Source organism: Pinus tabuliformis, chromosome 2_1 (genome assembly GCF_031772625.1).
Source record: "Pinus tabuliformis cultivar Carrire ecotype Pingquan chromosome 2_1, CPIR1, whole genome shotgun sequence".
Lineage (NCBI taxonomy): Eukaryota > Viridiplantae > Streptophyta > Pinopsida > Pinales > Pinaceae > Pinus > Pinus tabuliformis.
The window spans coordinates 277,061,697-277,085,213 of NC_142299.1; positions in this window are offsets into that span (position 1 = coordinate 277,061,697).

A 23,517-nucleotide genomic window follows, 5' to 3' on the forward strand; every position below is an offset into this window, starting at 1 on the left:
GCTCAACATCCTCATGTTTATCAACAGTAACATATTGATACCAAGCTCTGTAGTTGCTAATAGTGTCTGTGTGTTCCACAGTGACATCCGTTTGAAACATGACCTTTTCCTCCATAACATCTAAGTACATTCTTGGGCTCCTCTGTCCAACTCATCTGAAAGCATGCACATCATTATCTTCAATGTGGCTGGGCCAGCAACATATTTGTTCATGGTGACCACAGTGATAGGAAAGTCTGGGATGGTGGCAATGTGCATCAACTCGTCAAAGTACAAGTCAAGATCTAGTCGAATCTGCTTGTTTGTCTTCGCCTGGGTGAGAGTCCTGATTGATGGGATTGCATGTGTGCACACCATAAAATCCATACTCTTGAATACTCATGCATGGGAGGCTTGTATGCTACTGATGAACTACGGGAGCTATTCATAGTTCTAGATTTGACTCTGGATATGTGCCTTCAGCTGGACCGCATTGACCCTCATCATCTTAGGCAAGTGAAGTGGGGCTCCCTTTTACTTCATTGTCCATGTTTGCATGTCATCAACAACATCATGCACGTTCATCAAGATGTGTGCTCTTCTAGGACATCGTTGCTGCCATCCATTGAGATGGACGACTGCCTTGTGAACTATATCAAACTTGGAGTACAATGTAGTCATAACTGTGTCAAGGGACAATACTTCATCTTGTATCGCCTTCTTCAGTTCAACTTGGGTGGACATTGTCACCAAGTGTCCTCCTTGATTGGTTGTCTACAATTCCTTTGCATTTGCTCATTCTACGCTATTAGGAACAAAACACTTGATCTAGTGGCTTCGGCATACACTCTGGTTTCATCGGCAAAGGTAGCCAGATGTTTGCACACATCAGTCACGATCACTTGTTCTTCAACTTGCGCAGGAGATATTTGATCCTTCAAAGTTCAAATTTTGTGAGACTGCACAAATCTATGTTGGGATTCATCAAAAGAGATGTTGTGTATCTCTTCTTCCAGCTAATCACCAAGGATCTCAGTGCCTCCTTGGTCATGCAAGACTTTCTCATCATCTGGATGCATTGAAGCAGGCGAGTCAACATCTTTATGGTGAGGCATGAGGTCGGTGTCTTCTTCTAACTCCTGCTGCTCCATGTATACATCTAGTTGTTGAAGTGCTTTTTCTACCTCATGAGCAAAGTCTTGCCCCTGCGATGGTTCACCCTGTTCACCTAATGCCAGTTGTTTAGATGAATCAACTACTTACACGAGAACTACTTCATCTATTTGCATATGTTGCGTCCCCTGCTATATCTATTGTTGTTGTGTTTCCCTCTCCTGTTTGTGTAGCTCTTTTTCCTTTCGGAGTTTCTCTCTCAGCTCATACAACTCCTTCTTTGCTTCTTCCATTCTCTTTTTTTCCTTCTACCTTCATGCAATTTTTTTGTTGCATTGCTGCCTCTTCACCTCTATAGCCATACTTGATTTCTCTACAAGTGGATCTGCTTGAAACTTGCAACTTTTCTACTCCTCCATGCGATTGAAAATCTTCCTCTTCCCTTTATCACACACTGGTATGCTTGGATCTACTGTCACTATATTTGCTACTGGTACTGATGGTGCTCTCCGTGATGCCACTTTGCTAATCACTCCGTAGTGAAGCTGACTGGTTCATTTGGTCTAGACAAACTATAGCAATATCTTCATGGGTCCTCCTCGGCCCAATGAAATTCCCCATGGATATAGTTGAACTCAACTCTCATGCAGTGATCTTTAATAACACAATGTAGGTCATACGGCTTGTAGATTTGAAGTCCGAATGGGTACTTCTTCATCAGTTCTGCTTTGTCATCCGCTCGCTTGATACTTCAAATTTCATATAACCTAATCCGCAATGGAAGAGTGGGCCAAGTTACCTTCTTCTTCCGATGTAGTCTAGCTATCAATCCTGCCGAGATGTGATATGCTACTTCCTGCATGATAAGTACGTCTAAGGAAAAATTTGGTAGAACATGCAGAGGTTGCTCCGCACTGGAAATTCGGTTGAAAGTGTTGGACGGTTAGGCATAGCAATCTGCAATGCCTATCAATGCCTCCATTTCTTCCTTAGACATGCAAGGTGGATCCTATTCGAATGTCATCTTATACATAGGGGCGAAAAAATGATCGGACAACCGTGTGATTACTCCTTTGAAGCCGCATTCAGACAAAAACTTGAAATATGTGTTCACAACAGTCCCCGCCCATGACCATGCCCACTCTAAGCCCGGGGACTCCTGTCGAGCACATACTGCATCTAAGAGGTAGGTGGACATGTAAATCTATGCATGCATACCTCTGGGTGACTGTCAAGCCTTCGTTACTTGTTCCTTCAGCTGATGAGGCAGTATGCTGGACCAGTTACATGGTATTCCTTCTCTAGCCAATTGGTCTAGTGCAACTGCCAAACTCTGTGGGAAGGTTTTTGTTATTGCTTAGCCATACAGTCAACAAGAAAATATGATGAAGTATTTGTATGCCTTCCACAATATCTTTGTCTTGTATTTCTGGTTGGGTGTCAACCTGAAACGAGCTGGCTCCTTTACCCAATTCTTCAGAATGTCTCTGGGGTTAGCACTGTTATTGGGTAAGCTAAATGGAGTCTCCATGACAATCATCGGCTCTAACATCTGATACATCTCATCATAATCTCGTTCCCAGAAGGTTGCAAGCTTTGTTCCACCGACACTACTGAAGGTCATTGTTTCAGGATCAATGTGAGAGACGATCTAGTGTATCATGTCCGCGCATGGGAACGTGAGATATTTGCATCCAATCAGGTACAAGCTGGACTTGTGAATGTTCATGTACACCCTACGGTCTTTGAGATATTCACCAAAAGTGCCTGTAAATGTTTCATTTACCTCTTAGCATTTCAGTTTGATGTCCTTGTCTAGATACAACTTCGTATCTTTGTAGATAGACAGACTAAAGGAAAGTTGCTCAACTACTGCTACAACTACATTTCCATCTGTGTCCTATGATCCTATTCTCTTGGAATCCATTGAGACAGATGAAAAGATGAAATATTTGTAGACAAGTAACATACATGGCAATAAATCTGCTAGTGGAAACAAAGCAAATTTGGGGAAGGACACGTCACATATCTGGGAATCTGATGGGAAAGATTGTGTAATAGCTTCTACGAGGCTGCGTGACTGGCTTCCAGAACTACGTAAAAGGTAGTCTGGGCTATTTGGGAGGTAGGACTTGCTACTAGATCTGCACAATGCACAATCCAGACTGGTTGTTCGCTGTTTGGATTGTGCAGTGCACAATTCCAAATAGGAGTGACTAGAAGCTAAGGGACTGCATTGCGTAATTTTCTGGGCCAACAGTCACTGCCCCTCAGAAATGCACAAAATAGTCCTAGAGGGTAGTGCTGGGTAGAAATGCACATTTCTGGAGAGGAAGGCACAACCTTCCTTCCCCTGATTGTGAAATGCAGTCTTAGTGAAGGTAGAGTCAGGGCCAAGGTTGGCCCGACTCGCCAATGGGGAACTGAAAGAAAATAATACATTGAATGCATGGCAACATTAAGCAAAAGAATAAGTGATTGATAATGCATTTAAAACACGAATGAAAGATTCAGCAAATGGATCAACATGCATGTGGGTGAAGCGATTCGCCGACTCCACGAACGTTCATGCAAAACAATTTCATGCATGCGAAAATAGTGGGATAGAAATGAAAAATTAAATAGAGCTAGGACAAGCTAGTATACATGTAAACAATAGAAAGCATTCAAACAAATCAAGCATTAAACACTCACACAAGCGAATACATAAAAAGCGACAGAAATGTTGAAAAAGACAAGTTGAGGCCACTTACCCATGAATAGCTAAGCCATATGTGTCGAAGAGTCCTGGATGTGCTATGGGATTGCAAATATCCAATGTCTATGTGAAATAATGAGCTCCAATGCATCGAATAAATAAGTTTGGGCTCATGACGCACATGCCACAAATCTAGGAAAAGGCGACACTTGGAAGGAGACTTCTAAAATAACTTTGCATGTAACCCCTAGCTGCTAAAAATATCTCCCTGAATCATGGGATGGCTTTTTCATGTTTCCTTTTGCTATTTTGGGAAGAGCAAGTCATGAATGCATGAAATTCAAGTTTCCTTGGTCGTGGGTGGAACTGGTCAACCAAACTGCTCATGCATGTAGCTACTTAACTTCTTGAGAAAAATGTGCATTTATGGCTGTGAGATGGGCTGAATACCCAAGATGTTTGCATAATTTCTGGGTAGAGTAGCTGAGTGTTGCCCATATTTGCACAAATTCTGGGCTGAGCAACTCTGCTGGGGAATTTTGGGCAATTTCTGCTGGGAGTGTTGGCTGGCAGAATTGCGCAATTCTAGAGCCCAGCAGGTTGCTAGATAGAATTGTGCAATTTATGGAGGGAAGGTTGATTTCCCTCCAGAAATGCACAATTTCCTTGGGGGAACGACCTAGCCTACAGCTGGACCAAATTCAGGTGAACAATCTATGAGAGAAATGCATCAAGTTGTGATCGATAGGCTGCCTTTGTGCATGAAAAACACTGATGCTTGTGTACTTGATGAAGAAAGAGAAGGTGCTTCGAAAGGTTGGTAGGGAAACTTCAAAACGAGATAAGGCAAAAAGTTTTAGGGTGTTTGTAGCCACAACAACACCAAGCTCGCTCAGAATGGAGCAATGTTTGTGTTCCTGTAGTGAATCTGTCAGGGTACTGTCCATGCCTGCTGGTAGTGGAGTAACATCCAAGATGAAAAAACTATACTCTAAATATCTAAAGCTCATGAACCTCACTACCCATTCCAATTCGAAAAATTGTGATGTTGTTGAATCTTTTGTTTATGTTCAACCAAGAAAAGAACACTTTACACCATTTTTATTCATAGGGTGAGTGGGGAAGCCAAAGTGATTTTCATGATGAATCAATACTCCCTGAGGAATTGACACCTTGAATAAACGAGTTGACCAAGACAAAGAATCTAGAATTCCACTATTGTGTCACCAAGTGTTGTATATGCTACAACACCCTCCAAAATTTTGGCCTGTACCAAATTTTAGAGCCTACCTTGGTCTTGCATGTTGTCGTTGCAAACATTGAATTATATCCCATGTGCCTTATGTAAGTGTTTTGGTCCTTTTTGCAAGAAAGGAAAAATGTTGTCTTTTCACATGTTTGTTGTTGCATAATGTGTAGAAGCTTGTACTTGTGGTTTCAAGGGGCTATCCCTGTGTGAATGACTTAATTTAACCATGTAAACATTTGTCGCAATCATTCTCGTAGCTTTAAGCATTATCACAAAAGTGTCGTCATGGTCGTCGCAAAGTGTACCTTTGGTGTCATTCTTGTCATAAGTCATCACAGAGTTGTCGCATTGAGGTAAATGTGTGGTTTATGTGTCACAGATTATATATGTTATTGTTTCATCAAGTGTTTAAGTGTGGTCACAATCAAGTCATGTCATTGATCACATCAGTTCACTGACCCCACACTTAGCCAATTTGCACATATTTCCGAGCAGCTTAGCCTCATCAGGCCTTCCCCAATTATGCATTGTGCAACTCCAATCCTCAATTTTGTTCATTGTCCCTTTTGACTTCACAATGCACAGTTCTTGCCTCCCACGACTTGGCACTACTTCATTCCCATGCTCAAGCTCAGACCTTGGCCTCTAGAATTATGCAATCCAACCCTCCATCCTAGCCTCAATTCTACATTGTGTAGTCTGTGAGATCAACATAAACCTTTGATCTATTGAGCTACATAATTGTGCAGTTACATAACCTCATTTTTCTCTTAGAACTGTGTAATGGGATGAACAATTCCCCATCCGATCAACCTCTCACCTTGACCTCCTAGATTGCGTAGTTTCCTTCCTTAGTCTAGCCTAGACTATGCATTGTGTAGTCTCAATGCTCAAGCTTCACCCTTGAGCTCTTGAACTATGCAATTGTGTAGTGACTGATCCTCTCTCCCACCCAACAATCAAGTTCCATCTCATTGAATGGACCAACATGTTCCATCTTAGACTAGGGGTTTTATCAGACTGATGTCATCTCGTCATGAGTGAATTGCATATGCAAGTACTCTATCATACCATGACGAGATGATGAACAAGGAGATAGAGGAGGGAAATATGATAAAAGACACATGTGTAGTTGATTATGCAAGTTGATTAATAAAGAGAAGACAAAATGGACCCTAGTTTGTGACAACAAGTCAAGACTTGATATCATTGAAGACTCCTTACCTCTAAGCCATAAGGAGGTTGATAGAAAAGAATCATCAAATAAGACATGTAGCAAGCAGTAGTACAAGTAGGTTGACATTGCCATATCATCAAGCAGTCCATGTCAACAATGTCATATCATGAGTTGTCATATGCCACATCATCATTGTCGATTATGTAATTATCCATTCAAAATGTATTGTAAAGTGGAAGTCCAAAGGACACATTCAGAATATGAAAATTCATGTAAAGTCAAAAAATCATGTGAATTCAAAGAGTCATGAGGGTAGTCAAAGAGTCACAAGGAAGGTGAACTATCTCCTCATTAGTTACATATACACCCTCATTGTATGAGCAAATGACTTTTGACCTTGGCTACTCCCATATAGAATTAGAGAGATAAGATAGTTATTTTGGGGAGCAAGGAGTGGATCTAATGCTCCACTATTGGATTTAGTGGTGTTCATTGTATACATGTGTATTAGAACTTTTACTTAACATAATAAGTCTCATGGCCAGCATGTTCTTCATGCATGGATTATGAATATTTGTAGGACAATTCCTGTGGATGTTTGTAATTCATGGTTGTGTTGATCTGTACGAAAGTAGTTGAACTATTTTGGTTATTTTAGTACTTATCATATTTAGAATGTGTTGTAATGGTTACTAATATTGTCACATCCCTGTGGACTATTTCTCTGGATATTAGATAAATCTCTCTTGGTTATTGGTTGTATTGACTGTCACATCTTTGTGGACTATTCCGCTGGATGTTCGAAAAATATTTCTTGGTTACGTGTGTCTATTCTAGGGTGGTACTATTACCTCTCTCTTATGGTCTCACTTTATTTTCTCCATCCACAGTATAAGAACCTTGAAACACTTACAACCAAACACTCATCATGCACACTCACTTGTTTTTCGAAGGCACATTTACATTCCTCTCTCTTGCTGATAGTTAGAGCCAAGGAAAATATTTAAGAAACCGACAACTGGGCCATCTTTCGAATGGGACTCGTATACCAAATAGTATGAGGTATAATTGGGACCACGTATCGAGGAGACCCTTTGAATGTTGAGGGTCCAACACCGTCAACACACAACTTCTCTAAAAAAATAATTAGATGGAGAATGGGGAAAAATATTAAATTTTGCTAGAAGGATTAGATGAGTATGAGAGAATGATAAACAATATTGGATGGGATGGAGAAATTCATAAGTACTATATAGAAAAATAACAAATATAACAATTGTACATATCCAAGGAATATCACACACCTCCAACAAGGATAATATGTGAAACACTTCTAAAGCAATGCCAATTTATATCCCTTCAAGACTCAACATCATGCAAATAATCCTAATTGGGTTTGATTGTTCTCTTGAAAAGGTCATAAATTATATGATTCTTTTGAAAAATATTTGAGACATTTTTTAATATTTATTATAAAATTCTAACAATTGATTCTAGAATCATGGAAAACAACAGTAAAATTTGTGATCATGGAAATCAAATTTGATAAAATATATAATAGTTTCCTTCATGGCCTTGTGTACTTTAAATTTTATTTATGATTTTGAAAAACAAGTCTTTAAAATAAATTATATAAATTATATGATTCACTATTTTGGAGGGTGACACTATAATCTAGGAATTTTCTATTCTATATTTATTGTGGTCTAAGGAATCCACATTATATGATTGTTTCAGTCTAGGGCCATTTCTTTCTATAATCTATACCATTTCAATACTCCATTAACCATGCTTCATGAATAGATGAAATTAAATTGTGTACACAAGTTTGTTACCAACACCTCTCCTCTTCCTCGATGTCTTTGAATTTCTAATGCAAGGAATTGCTTCCATTCAAATATATAAATTAAAAACAATCCTCCAATACAAAAATCATGAGCTTATATTTAACCAATTTCATAGACCTTTACATGAAATGGAAATTGCTCCATCACAACCCACATTTTGCTAGCCAATTTGTACTAGTCTAAGCACAAAAATGATAATTTTTTGGGCTCCATATAGTAGATTTGACAAATCCAATCATATCTACACTTTAACTCAATGCATGCAATCATTGCATACTTCTAACATCATGGATGATAAATCATAATAGACGAAAATCATACACAAATATTTTATGAACATTATACACCTTAGAGTTCCTTTTCATCTCTTCATCACCCTTGAGTTTGACTAAAAATTTTGCATCTGCTTTGAGTCAATTGATAAAGCAATATATCCATTTTCTTTGTCAACCCTCCATCACCTTTTTTACTCTATGTTTGACCCCTTTAAAATCTGCTTACTTGAGAAACAATTAGGGATTCATGCCAAGTCTTTTGACTTTTAAGTTGTACACTAGGGATATAAGTTCAATCATGCCATAGTTTGTGGTTGAAGTCACCTATCAAGCCATCCATGGCCTTCATATACATTAATCAAATATTTTCTCTTGTGAAATATATGATAAATACACTTTACATATTTTGGGTGTTAGCTCTCCAAGTTTAAATGAATTTTTGGACATGATATAGACTTTGCATGAGGCTATTTTAGAGGAGATAACCATGCAGAGAGACCATGGAATTATATGCACTATATATCACCTCTTTTGCACAAAAATTGTTTGACGGACCATGAGGAAAAATATTATATTTTTCTAGAAGGATTAGATTGGTATGAGAGCCTAATTCATAATCTTTCATAGGAAGTGTATGTGAAGTGGTGTACGATTTCATCCTAAACAACTAGACTAATTCATAATTACTATACATAAAATAACAAATAAGACAATGGAACACATCCAAGGAATATCACATCTCTCCATCAAGCAAAACATGGGAAAGACTTCTAAAAGGATGTCAATTTATATACCCTAAAAACTCCACATCATGTAAAGAACCCATATATTGGACTAGTTATGCTCTTAAATAATTCATAACTTATATGATTATTTTCAAATATATTTTGGACAATTTTTCTTATTTATAATAAAGTTCTAGAAATTTACCCTAGAACCATTGAGAACGAGATTAAAATTTGTGATCATGTAGATAAAATTTAATAAAATATACATCTTATTGACCTAAAGAAGGTAGTTTCCATCATTGAAATGATAGGGAAGTATTGAATAATAGTTTCATTTACCCATATCCCATTGTTGATTCGATGTCTAACCGAATTCCTCTTGGTAAAAGACAAGGGCAAAAAGAGTCTACATTAACATTCACAATTTGAAGAAGAAACGTGTTATGGTCTTACCATAAGGCCTTTATGAAAATATGAGACCAACTTCCCTAAATAAGGCCAATTAAATATATATCTTACATGCATTAATTGTAAAAAGGGTCCCTCTTATTAAAAAGGCCCAAATTAGTTGGTAGACGCTCATTATAATGGGCCCACATGTGTATAATATTATCTATTGATATCTATATATAAAATATAAATTTATATAATGTTTTGCTAGGCAATATTGTTGTATTCTAAACAAAGCTCTTTAAGGTTTCCCATTGAAGAGGAAGGTGAAGATAACACTCTATTTTTTTATTACTAAAGAGATGTATATTACGGTATATCTCTATCTTCCTTTTTGTTCTTTGGTTTTTCATTATAGTTATGTGAATTCCATTATAAGTACTATCAAATATTTTTCGTGGGTTTGAAGTGTGGGAATTTTTTTGGAACAAAGTTGGAGACATTTGTTTTTGGTTATTTATTATAGAATAGAGAGGATGGCATCACATGGGTCAATTTTTAAAACATTATATTCAAAATTTGAAGAATACAATCCAAGAACTATTTTTTTTTGAAAAAATGTTCAATTTAAAAATATGAAAGAAAAAAATTATCCAATTTAGAGTTCAAGAAGTGAAGTTATCCAAAATTTTAAATTAATAATGTTTTGTATATTTTTTTTATATGAAGGTTGTGATTTAATATATTTTTATAGACAGAACGTATTTGATAGAAACTGTTACTACTAGATATAATTTTTTTATGGCAATTCATTATTTAAATATCATGGTACATAGCTATATATTTTCACTAGAAGTGGTCAAGAAGTTCTTTATAGCCTACTTGGGATGATTTTCTTCCAAAATGTTGCATGGGTGGCCACAATGGCTTCTTATTGTTGAATGATGGTATAGTATCAGTTATCATGTAGATGCTAAAATGATACCATATGAATTTTATTGTGAAAAATTGTTATTCGTGCTAACATATGTACTAGGAACATCTAAGATTCATGCAATAGATAAAGTTCTTCACTCTAGAGAAACCATTATCTATATCATTAAGGAAAACTTTGTCACGGCATAAAATAAAATGAATTGACAAGCTTATTAACATAGATCCAAAAATTATTTTTCCAAAGAGGAACAATTGTTCCTTCCATAGAATTATAATAAACGTCATTAACATTATCATAAATGCCATTAACATTACAATAAATGCCACTCAAAGGTAGATGTATCCAAAAGATATCTCCTAACATTAGTGGTCCTTATCAAGTCATAATGTGCACTAGTTAGGTTGCATACAAGTTATCTCTTCTATCCCACTCTAAGGTTCTATGATTGGAAAGAGTACATATATCATGTTCTTCCTCATACTACTCTCTTTGCACTTATGTTGTCATTGATGTGAACTGTAGTATCATTGATGTCAAAGTCAAGTAGCATGGGAAGATTGTTGACTGTGTGCTACCATTAATATGATATTCAAGAATGAGAATTAAATTTATTTGGTTGAATATCATACCTTTCCAATGGTATATGGCACTTCTCTTAAATCCATAGGAATCAAGATAAAGTTCAAGTTAATGAGAATAAGTCAAAGCATGATTCTAGTTGGTCAAAGTTCAATGTTATAGCTAAATCTAATTCATCCAAGGATGCACTGATCCATTCAAGTATCTGTTGAAAATAGCAAGAAATGCTAAATATAGAAATGCTAAAAATAACTTTTCATTGCTATAAATAGCATTTCAAGATACATTCCAATTTTAATTAGTCCCTAAATTAAAATTGTGAGTTAAAATTAGAATTTGAGCTCAGCAATTGTTTGTAAAATAATTAATTAATTCATCTTTAGTTAATTAGTTAGAGAAAATCAAACATGAAGTCTATGTGAAGACATGCAATAGTTATCCTTTGATTGAGGATGTTATCCCTTAATTAAGAAGATCAAGATGAGTCGTACTTTGAGTTGTAATTAGTTATCTCAATTAACTGAGTTAAGTCCAGTTAGATTAGTTCCAACAGTTTGTGGAACTGATTGTGAGTTCAGTTAGTCAATGCATGAATGCATGCAACTAGTGTACTTCAGATAACTGAATATTTTCTCATAAATAACTCAGGCATGTCAGTTCAGACAAAGACCCAGTTGAGATCAAAGGATGGGACAGTGTAATATAAGTTGCAGGAATATTCCCATGAGGATATCTCTTGCATGAAGAAGGAATTCTTTCCTTGAGGTTTGCGTAGTTATTTCTAAGGTTGGTGAGCAGTGGGTGAGGTAATTACAAATAGGTGGCAGCTTAAGGACCTAGGAGAAACTGTGTAAGGAAATAGGAGGCTTGGAGGACTGAAGGAAGGCATATGTGTTGTCTATTTTGTCTATGAGCAGAAGTGAGGGATTGTACTGAGAGTTGGATAGCTTGTGAGCTAAATCTTTGTGTAATCCTGAGATATTTCCACTTGTATGATAATATAGATAGCGAGGTTTTTAGCTAAGGCTTTCCCTAGAGTATTCTTCTGTGTTCATGTGTGATTATTTCTTCTTCATATGTTATATGTGTTCTATTTGATCTTGCTCAAAATCGATTAAGCTTTCGGAAGTTTGTTTGTAGAAGTAGATCAAGTATTTTGCTTTAGTATATTGCATTATGAGGTGATCTACAGTGAGAATTTCTACATGGTATCAGAGTAAAGGTGATCAAAGTGGAGAACATTATACAAAGAAGGGAGAAGTTTGAAGTTTGAAGTTCTTGATTATAGGAATCAAATTCTTATCACATCTCAAATTTCACCAATGGCGTTCAATGTTTTGAGACTCGAGTATGCCCTAGCTGGCAGCTCAAATTATATAGTTTGGAAGGATCACATGGAGGTGGTATTAGAGGACAATGGTTTGAAGGACTTCATTGATCAAGAAGTCCCCAAGCTAGCAACAGCTAATGCCCAAGAATTGGCGAAATGGAAGAAATGTGTGGCTAGAGCGAGGAGGATCCTTCTGGAGTTAGTTAGAGACCATATTGTCTCGAGTCTCCATGGGAGGGAGACACAATTTTCAATGTGGAAAACATTGAAGGATCTATATCAGAATAGTAGCAATCAGAGGAAGCTAGTGTTGAAAGACAAGCTTTGGAAAATCAAGTTTGAAAAGGGAAACATGATCTCTACATATCTGGACAAGCTCACCACCTGTAGGGATGTGCTTGGAAGTGTATGAATCACGATAGTTGATGATGACATGGTGAGTCTTCCTATCCTTGGTCTTCCTAAGAGTTGGCATAGCTACCAAGAATTAGTAAATGGAAGAGAGAAACTGCCAGATTGGGAACGACTGTGGTCGGATCCGATGCAGGAGGAGATCAAGAGAAGCACCTGTTAACACCCAGGTTGTTCCCTATGACTCCCAAGGGAATACGGCCGGGGTAACCACTAACCAATCTTTGGGTTACAGTTCCTAGCCTAACTGCAACCAGAGAGGGCTCTCTCTTTGTGATTTGTCTCTGTTATGATGGTGTTTTAGGCTAGCTGTGATGCTCAGGTTTTGTTTATGTTTTTGGTTGAAGGATTTCTTTCAGGTCTTATGATGTAGTGTTTAGATAGTGAGATACCATTGGGCAATGGAGTCTGGATGCTGTGAAATGATCTGATACGTTGGGTGGTGCTCTAACTGCAAGGCCTATTGTGTACTTAGACAAACAAAATTAAACTTGAATGGTGATGTATGTCAACCAACAGAAAGCAATTGAGAATTTTCTATTAAGTTGGTGAGGTGAAAGTGAACACACTGCACAGGAGCAAAGCTTGAATTCCTGTGACAAAGGCCACTGTGAAAAGGTGTATTCTGAAAGTGCAGCAGTTAAGAATTACACTTTATATAGATTACAGCTGAAGAAAACATTTATAAACAACACAGACTGAACTCAGGGTACTTAGTGAGTAAATCCTGAAAGTTATTCTTTTTCTTTGTTGCTTAGTATTGGAAATCAGACGACATATATGGATTATAATACAACAACTAATTGACAGAGAGAGATACAGAGACTTATTGTATGGTGAAATACACAGGAATCCAGCAGTCATCAACAGGCATCAGAACGCATTCAACACTTCAGACATCCGAGAAATTCCATCGCTTTCTTTATTAGACTTTTAGAACAGATTACAGCATAAGAACTTCTTCAGGAGAAATCAACAACAACCCTTGCAATCTCATGCGAAGGGGACTTTATAGGAATGCGTATACAAAATATCTCAGGCATTGAGTCATCTGAGGGAGAAAATATCTTCATTACTACGTTCAGAAAGTAGATAAGAAGTTATTACATCTTTGAATGCAGCGTAAATGCTCTTTATGTCTGTCAGAGGATTGTTTTGACTTTTGAGGGTCACTGAGTCGGTTGCCTCTCTCTGTTTTAATTCTGGAAATACGCTTTTACTTTTGGCTGCGCAGTGCATTCTCGGGTTTGCCAGCTGTGGTCTTCTATCTCTGCTTTGTTGGCCGCTACATCCGCTGAGTTGGCTCAGCTTTGATCTATGCTGCATGCTGACTTTGTTGAACTGTGCTTTTCATAATAATTTGTAAAAAACAGAAATTGGTGAATGCCTCACTGTTTATAAAATTCTCTGTATTGCATCTGTCCACCATTCCTGTGTAGGGAGCTGATGCCTGAGGATGGCCTCCATTGTCTCTTCTGCTTCTGTATATTTGAAAAAATTTGGGGCCACATCAAACAAGTGATTAATTTCATTCATTATAAAAAATAGGTTTTCTATTTTACCATAGAAAACCTGCCCTGTAATAGGCCCTGTGTCTTCTGAAGTGCTGGCCTTCTCATTGATCTGTGCTGAGGCAAAAACATTTACTCTTTTAGCATACTGTTCATGGGTGAATAATTTCCCTCCGCTGTTTAGTAAGCTAGGGAGTCCTCTACTCTGCAATACCTGAAATTTCTCCATGAACCTGTTCACCTCTGTTTGCATATCCTGGGTTCTTCTGTCCAATGTTTGTACCAGATTTCTAAGAGTAAGAACCCTCTTGATCAGTTGAATAGTCTCAGTTCTATTTGTGATTCCAATGGTGGCTAACTGAGAACTTGTTTTGTGGTTAAGCACATTGATCATTCTTGTAGCAACTTCAGGCATATTTCCTAATAAGGCTCTTGATGTTCGGATTTCCTTCTGTGCCTTTGGGATGAGCTCTAGTTGCTCATGGATTGTCTCAATATATGGCCATTGGTTTGTGATGGATTGGCCAATATTGGACCATACCATTGCTCTGATTTCAGATATGATTTTATCTAGCTTGAGCTCATTCTCAAGTTCCTTGATCCTATCTTTAAGGGCTTTGATTTCCTTGCCCTTTTCTGCCACCTCTCTTTTTGTCTTATCATGCCTTTCATTGACCTTGGCCAGCTTATCTCTGGTTTCATGCAGCTCTGTCATCTGAGCTTCCAAGATTTGTATTTCATTCTTTAATTTCTGCATGTCTAGGGTGTGTGCCTGTTCTGTACTTGTAGGTGCTGCTGAAGTGGATGTAGCTGTTTGTTCAGCTTGTTGAGGTGGAGGCACAGTGGTAGGAGCAGCATCCTCAAGATTGATGACTTGAGGAGGCGGCTGAGAAGTCTGACCCTCTTGTCTTTGCTTTAGTGCTGCTTGTAAGGCCGCTTGAGTAGCCTCAGACTCTCCTAATTTCTCTTGTGTCTGCAGGAGCTGCTTATATATAGATATTAGCAGATCTGTGGCATCCTTTTCCATCCTTTGTTGGGCTACCTCATCTATTTGGGGGTGAATGGTAGCTGGGAGTTTGACTTTTTTCCTTAATGCAGCCATGTCAGCATCCCTTAGTTTCAAGATCTCCTGTATCCCTTTGATGTCATTGGGGTTATGCCCAATTTCCACGATGATGTCCTCTAGGGATCTTATCCTGTTGTCTTTGGCTTGAGATGAAGCCCTCTCCAATTCTAGTTGAGAGGCTGTAGCATTGAGGCTGCTTGTTAATTTGTAATTCTCCAACGTTTTGTCTGCCAAGGAGGCATACACCATTTCGCCAGTTTGCTTGTGCAGCTCAATTTTATCCATTGGGTGGATGTCCTTGGCCAGGACCTCTAGATTAGTCCTGAGATAATCTGCAGTAGATTGTGGCTGGAGCGTTGTGGGTATGAAGTGACTCATAGTCAACTTGCCTTCGTCCACATCAAAGGCATACATTAATCTTTGTTGGTTGGAGGGAGCCATTTTCAACAAATGGTTATATAATTTGACCTTCATGGGCTCACTCCTTCTTTTGATGTCTATAAACTGCTGTTTGATGCCTACCTCTGCTTCCCTCTGCTGGCTGGAGGAAGTGACCTCCCCTCCTATGGTTCTGTCTTTTTCTTGGTGGAAGGAACTGACTGAGGTTTCCCTGCTGGGTGGGCCCATACCCATTGCTTGTCTAATTGCCGCATCATCCTCTGAGAAGTCATTTAATCTCTGTCTCTTCTCCCCTTGGTTGATGGATGAAGTCATGGGTGTTTCTCTGTCCCTTTTTCTACTTAGGTCCTCCTTCTGTGGAGTTTGAAGGACCGAGGCATCAGTAATGTTTTCAGGCCTTCAGTGTTCTACATTTTGGGCCTGCTGCTCAGTGGTAGGTGGGGTATCTACCACTTTTTCTTGCTGTAAGGGCTGCTGTGTTTCAGGTTGCCCTCCTCCTTGCTGTTGTTGCTCCTGCTCTGCCTGTTCTTTCTCTCGCTGCTCTGGCTCTATCTCCATCTCCTGTTCTTTTCCCTTCTCTGATATATTTCCAGCAACTTTTGTAGCTTGCTGTTGTGCGGTTGAAGAGGATGTTGCTGCTCCAATTTGTATGCTCGGCAGTGAGCTGACCTGTGAATAAAACTCAAGGTCAGCCATTTTCTTTATGTTTCTTAGAGCTCTTTGATTAAGCTCTTCTTGAGTAACAGCTTCTTCTAAAGTCCCTCTCCTCCATTTGCTTTGATTGGCATGTTTTTCTATGTGAGGAAGGCTGCAATGATCATAAGCAGACAATTTGTATTTAAGCCTCCTCATGGTAATGAAGTTGTTAGGGTCGTAAGGTTTCCATAGGAAGCTGTATTTGAGACCAAGGCCCCCAAGTATTCTATCTGCTTCCTTCGACCCTTCCTCCCTTTCGTTATAGAGGAAATGGCCAAGTTGACTTTTGACCTTTAGCTGTGCCTTCTTACCTTTGCCTGAAAAGTGCAACATATCCACAAAGCCAAACTGCCTGAAGTATTCTAAGGCAAGTAGCCTCATAGGCACAAATCTGGGTAGTCTAAATGGGGGCAACTCACACCCATATATTCTGATGACGGTGTGGTGTTGGTAGAAGTACCAATCCCCAATACTGTATGCTTTTGATAAATGCAGGAGTCTTTGCATCTCATCTGTCAATCTGGGAGGAGGTGAGCCCAAAAGTAGAGTCATGGCTGGATGAATGAAGTGATCAATGAACTCACAGTAGGTGTATGGAGAATAGCAAGTGAGGTGGAAAACAGATGTCCAGTACACCACAGATCTCAGATTTCCCTGTGCATCTTCTCTCTTCATTGGGAAGGAGAACTTCTCATGCTGGAAGTATAGAAGCAAATGATATATGTAGGAAGTGTATTTAAATACCCTATCTCTTGATAGGTTCATCAACTGATCATGCATCTTGTAAGAGATGTATGTGGCATAGTCATAGCAGACTGGTTTTCTACCTGGAGCAAACATGAGCATTATGTGCATAACCGTTTCATCCACATATTCCACTGAATCATATCCCAGGATGGGACTGATCATGTCAACAAGGTCCAGGCCCAATTGGTTGAGGTAGACAGAGTTGATGGGAGGAGTTTGTACAGTGTCAGCTTTGATGAATAACTGGTTAAGCTTTGTAATCTGGGCCTCTGTTATTCTGGCTCCCTCTATTATCAAATCAGCTAGTGATAGAGGGACCAACTTCTTATCTGTTTTGAACTGCAGCATTTCCCTGATGGCTTCAGGGGTAATGAGAAACAGAATTGCACCTGAAGAATCAAGCACCACCCTCTGGGATGCATCATAATACTCAGCACATAGGTGGATGAGTTCTGGGAATTGGTTGACCTGAGGTAGCTTGAAGATTGGGAGAGAGGAATCCCAAATTCCCAAGATGTCTGTCCCATTCTGATGTTTGATTTTAATTTCATTTAGTATTTGGAGATGAAACCTGCTCCTGCTTAGCATTTCTTCTGATATGTTATAGTCTAAGTCAGCTAACGCTTTCCAGCCCAATGCTCTGTGAGGGGCATTCAGAGGAGCTACATTGAGGGCTATGGGAGCCACAGGGGGATCCATGTTTTCTTTAGGATTCTGTTCTTTCTAGGACTGGTGTTACTATGCAGAGTAACACAAAAGGAGCTTTTCTGAGGAAGATGGGAATTTCTGAGGAGAAAGAATGAAATAGGGAAGGATGCAGCAACTGAAATACTGCCTTAGAACCAATAGATGACTTGCAGAACTAAGCAGAGTTTGTTTATGAGGCAAATTTGATTTTTGCGGGTAACTGGTTCACGATTGCGCGAACCAGTGAGGAATTTATGTTCAATTTGCCCAATGTGGCCTCATAAACGTGTAATGGCAGCACTGGTTTGGTATGAATGCTGGTACAGTGTAGTTTAATGGTGAATTTGGAGTTTCAAGGTCTGTTCACAGGCTATTCCCGGAATTACGGAAAAATGGACTTTGCAGAGTGAAAATGGAGAATACCTGGTGAATTTCGTCGGTTTAAACTTGCTATTGCGCGAGTGATGGACGCTCTGGCGGTCTCGAAATTTCTTCAACAGGCTGGTGCAGGTTTTGGACGTAAATTGCATGCAGAACAAACAGCGAAGCTTTTTACCAAAAGTAGCAAAAACGCGAAATTTTGGTCTAAATATGGATTTTGGTGATATTGGCGCGTTTTTGTGCTGACGTCATCATGACGTCATAGGTGGGGTCAGGGTCGGATGACGTCAGCATGACGTCATCAGGCCAGGTGGCGGGCTCCGATTGGTCCACGGGGATGGTGAGGTGGCAGGACAGATCGGCCAATGGTTGAGCGCAAAGGTTGACGCGACGGGACAGGTGGCAGTGATGTGAGGTGACGGGAAGCTGACGTATACAGGTGGGATGAGGGAAACCGGAAACCGCCGGCGGTTTCATATCGCACCGCTTACGGTACGGTGGCGGTAAATGTCAGGTGTACCTCCGATGAGCCGTGGAGGGGACGCGTGGCTGCCGCATGACGTAGCCAAAATACGGCCGTCGGAAGATATCCTTCGTACAGGGGATCCGCTCCGATGCAGCGATGGCCGTCAGATCTGAGGGGGTCTGATCGGACGGCTATCGGAGGGCTGACGTGACCGGGGAATAAAGCGGGTAACCAACGGTCGTCGGAAAGGCTCCGATACGATTAAAGCCGTCGGATCTACAATCTTTTAATCGGGCGGTCGTCGGGAGGACGAAGTGATGGACAGATAAGATGAGGGGCGGGGATTATTTAATAATTATTCTCGGGATCTGTGCATGGGCGGAAAACCTTGGATTTGTGGGTTTTTTGTGAATTTTTGTGGAAATGCGCCCGCCCTCTGAACTTTGGGTAAAGGGAAAAAGTGGGTTTTTCACGATTTTTGGCCCTTTTGGAGCGGGTAAGGGTAGACACAAGGCTTTTAGGGGGGTTTTCATGTGCAAATGGGGTTTTAAGGTGAGAAAATGGATTTGTGAAGGGGAGAGGGGTTTTGGGATTAGGTTTATCAAGATGACCAGGTGTCATTTGATCCCTGACACGGGACTTTATTGGCTATAATACCAAGGGGAGGGATATTTACATAAAATTTGGGGTTTTTATACACCATGGTGTTAGTACTAGTAGGGGAAAGGTAATATGAGGGATTTATATAATAGAGTTAGTGTTAGCATGGATGATGGAAGTGAATGGGGGGAAAAACACTAAGTTCATTTGAAACTTACTTAGTTTAGGGAGTAGAGCAAAATGAAAAGATTTTAGACAAGAAATGTGGCTTCTAAGGATAACAATTCAATCATATTACCACAAGTAGTTCCATGAATGTCAATTCAAAAGGGGTGTTAGTAAATGACATGAAAAGGGGAAGAGGGAAAATTAGACATGCTTCTTAGCTTTTCCTTTCTCATTTGGACCATCAAGATTGAAATCTGAAGTGAAGACCGCTTCTGCACCTCCTTCTACTTACCCAGCTACTTTGCCTAGCATTTTTTGTTTCTTCTTGGAGGGTGCATTTAGGCTTGCAAACCCTTGCTTGCCTTTTCTTTTCTTTGGCTTTTTCTTTTATTTTTCTATCTACTTCTAACCTTATTGCTTCCAAGGTCCCAGATTAAGCAGTTGGGAGCCTTATTTTCTCTACCTATGCTATTTGTCTGCCAAGATTAAACAGTTTGGACAGACTTCTTTCTCTAGTCTACAACAGGAAATTGAAAGCAAGGCATGATCCAGATTAGACTGTTGGATCATCCATCAAAATAGAAACAAGGCCATCAAAATTGAAACAAGGAGAAGCTCTTTACATGCCTTGTGTTTCTAGGAAATATGGGATCTTTGCATAATCAAAGCAGAGCATATTTGGACTTTCCCTTGCCCATCATGAAATATGAAACCTATTGGTATAGGTATCCAACAGCACCAGAGATAGTTCTTCATAAAAGCATGAGGATGAAGAAAATCTATCCTTAGTGAGTAAGGTGAGGAAAGGGAAAGGGAAGCCTTCCCATTCCAAATCGAGTTCTTCCCACGGTGGGAAGAAGATTGACAAATCTAAAGTGCGATGCTTTAATTGTCATGAGGTGGGCCATTATGAAAAAAATTGTGCACAGAAAAAGTCCAATAAGGGATCCTAGAAAGGATCAGATGGTGAGGCACTGGCCTCACAGTTCGAATTGGATTTCACCCTCATTGCATGCATGGTTTCATCAATAGTGGGTTGTGTTTGGTACGTTGTGTTATAGACATTTTTGTGCCTTGCATCACTGAGCATGAAATGTCAATAATCAAGGGATCCAAAGTCCCTAAACATGTTGTTCCTACCCCTAGAGGAACAAGGCCAACAAACCACAGCACTTCACAAAAGTTCTCCACCTGAAAACACTCAAAAACAAGGCAATTCTGGATCATGTCAACTACTCCACTGAGCATCTGCGCTGAATGTCAACTGCTCCACTGTCTACCTACGTTGAATGTCAACTGCAACAAAGGCTACCTGCGCTGAGCGAAACTGGACAAGTGGCAGGCTCATTTCTCAAGGTGTCAATGCCCAGGAAGCTTCCAAAATGACACTTGGATCAGGGAATTTGACTGGTGATGAGTAAGAGGTTCCAAATCTCCAAGTGGAAGCAAGAACCTCCAAGTGGACTCAAGAACTAACAGAGGGAGAGGACACTAGTCAGATCTCAAGCTGACTCATCCTCTCTCCAATATCCCTATATATAGATCTCTCTCCATGAGGTCAAGGGGGGCTGGAATTTGGTATTTGCAAAGAATTGTTGTTGGTTTGTGGCTAGAAACATTGGGTGTGTTATGCTTTGAAGGGAGCTGAAGAAGGAATTCCATTCTGCTGGGAAGGAGATGCTGGGTTGGAGCCCTATGGGTTGTATCTCTTCCTGAACCCTGTTACTTTCAATAAAGCTATCTTGATTCTTTCCTATATGCTGGTGTATTTTGTATGATTGAATTAGTATATTTGATTTACTTCTAATCCTGAATCATTTATGAATATGTATATTTTCCTTTGTATTGTGTTCTTCTCTTGTTGCAAGTAGTTGTTCTCTTGTCACAGGTGGTTGTTCTCTTGTGATCTTGTGGGATTCAAGTAGCTGTTCTCTTGATCAAGCGAGGAGGCAAGTAGCTGTGGACACACAAAGAGAAGAGGATCTATTTCGAGGGACAACCGGAAGACAACGGTAAGTCTGCCGATCTCCTCTCTTTCATATTTCATAAAGGAAGAAATCATGATAGCTGTATTCGTTTGTTGCTAAGGCGCTGTCACACCTTAGGTGGATAGGATTGTCCTACATAGGCATTTTTCCCCACAACAAATTGGCGACTCCGCTGGGGAAGAACTTGTTTATTCATTTCATTTGTGTTTCCGTCATTTTTTTATTTCATAGACTTGACAGCAACTCTTGAACTGCATCTTTCCCGGATGCAAAGTAAAAGTTGCTGCTTTGATCTAGTTTGTTGGACTTGTCTATGATCTAAACTAGATCCACAAATGATTTGATGATCCTTGTGATAGTCTTTAGTACCCTATCAAAGCATCACTCTGTTTATACCTTGCTTGTGTTTCTGATTTGGCCTGAAACAGTTGATTTTTAAGCATTTTGTGACCCAGAAACCAAGGGAAACGAGAGCTTCTCTCTTCAGCGCAGGCACTGTGAAGGCAGTCTGCATTTCAACGCAGGTCCCGAAGGGGCTACCTGCGCTGAATGTCAAACTGACAGTGTTGGACCTGCGCTGAACCAGTGTGGCCTTGTGCAGCTGGGGTTCTTTGTCCTTTTTTTCCCTGTTTTGATCTCTGTTTTTGCAGCCTTTAACCAAGCATAGGTGCCAGTCTGATAACCCTTTTCTTTGCTTGAATTCCGCCCCGTTTTTGTACAAAAAGATTGTGAATGTTTTTATGTGTTTGTGGCATCATTTACAGTCTTCCTTTGCATGAGTAAAGTAGTCTTTCTGTAGCCTTTGATTCAGATCTGATTGAGAGTGATCTTAGAAGAGAGTTCATTGGCTGTTTGTTCAGATTGATTATAGTTTTACTTTTGCTTATTGGTTTGAATTTGTTCTTTTCAAAGTATCAAAACAAGTCTTTATTTCGAAAATAGCAAAGTGATTGTAATCTCTTCTACCCTTGTTGATTTCGAAGAAAGTGAACTTGTTTGTATTGATCATCTTGAAAGCAAATTCAAAGTTGTGCAAAAAGCTTTCTTTGTAGGCATTTATACTAAGAAACTGAAAACAAACACTTGCATTGTGCATTTTGCATTTGAAAGTTTGCATGTTGGATTTAGGGAAAGTGCATTAGAGTGTGCTTATTTCTCTTTGAGAAAAGATAGTGGCTCTCTTTTCCCTTAGTAGCTAGGATTTTCAAAGTTGAAAGATTGTAAAGCTTGCTTATCATCTTAGACTGCATTTAGGAATTTGTATCATACATCTCGTGGTGAACCTTGAAAGGCAAACATTAAAAAGATCAACCTAAAATAAACTGAATGAACCTAACAACACTTTGTAACATAACGCACAACATATAGGTCTAGGCTAGAGACGTGTTCCGGCGTCGTTAAGCCTAGTGATTGTCGATCTCTAAGAAGGTGGGTGATTCCTCCTGAGAGACGGTAGCGCTAGTACGGATTTGTGCTCCCACGTACCGTCGCGTATATATTGGGAGACCCATATAGGCATATATATTTTATCCTTAGGAAGCCGTGTCGGCCGCCCTACTGATCGCAATGCAGTGAGCACAGCATTCACGAAGATCGACCACCCGTATCGTAAAAAGTATTCTGTGGTTTTGCGAAAAGTTTGGCACACCCTCTGCCTAGATCTCCAGAGCAGTTTCTTTTGGCCTTTTTCAGACTCTATAACAGAAAAAGTCCATCCGAGCATTTGTCACTTCGGGCTCGTTAAAACATCGAAGGAGACTAGAGTCATCTTTAGCTTTTTTTCGACTCTTTAAAAGTGAAAAAGCAAGTTGTGTCTAAAGCGTCTAATAAAATTCATTCAGTTCGGAAACACAAATTTCCCCTTTTAATATTTTGGTTGATCGAGTAATCCGCAATTGTGGAAGAAAGTCAATTGAAACCCCGTCGTTCGCGGAGACTTATGAGTCAACCGTCTTTGTCTCCGGAATCGAAAACAGTACGGACAAAGCAAACTCGTTTAACTGGTTCAAAATCTCCTATCAAAGTTAGAACTAGTGTTCCAACTACATCTGAGATTCCGAGTACTCCAAACATTTCTGGAAACCCTGCCTCTATA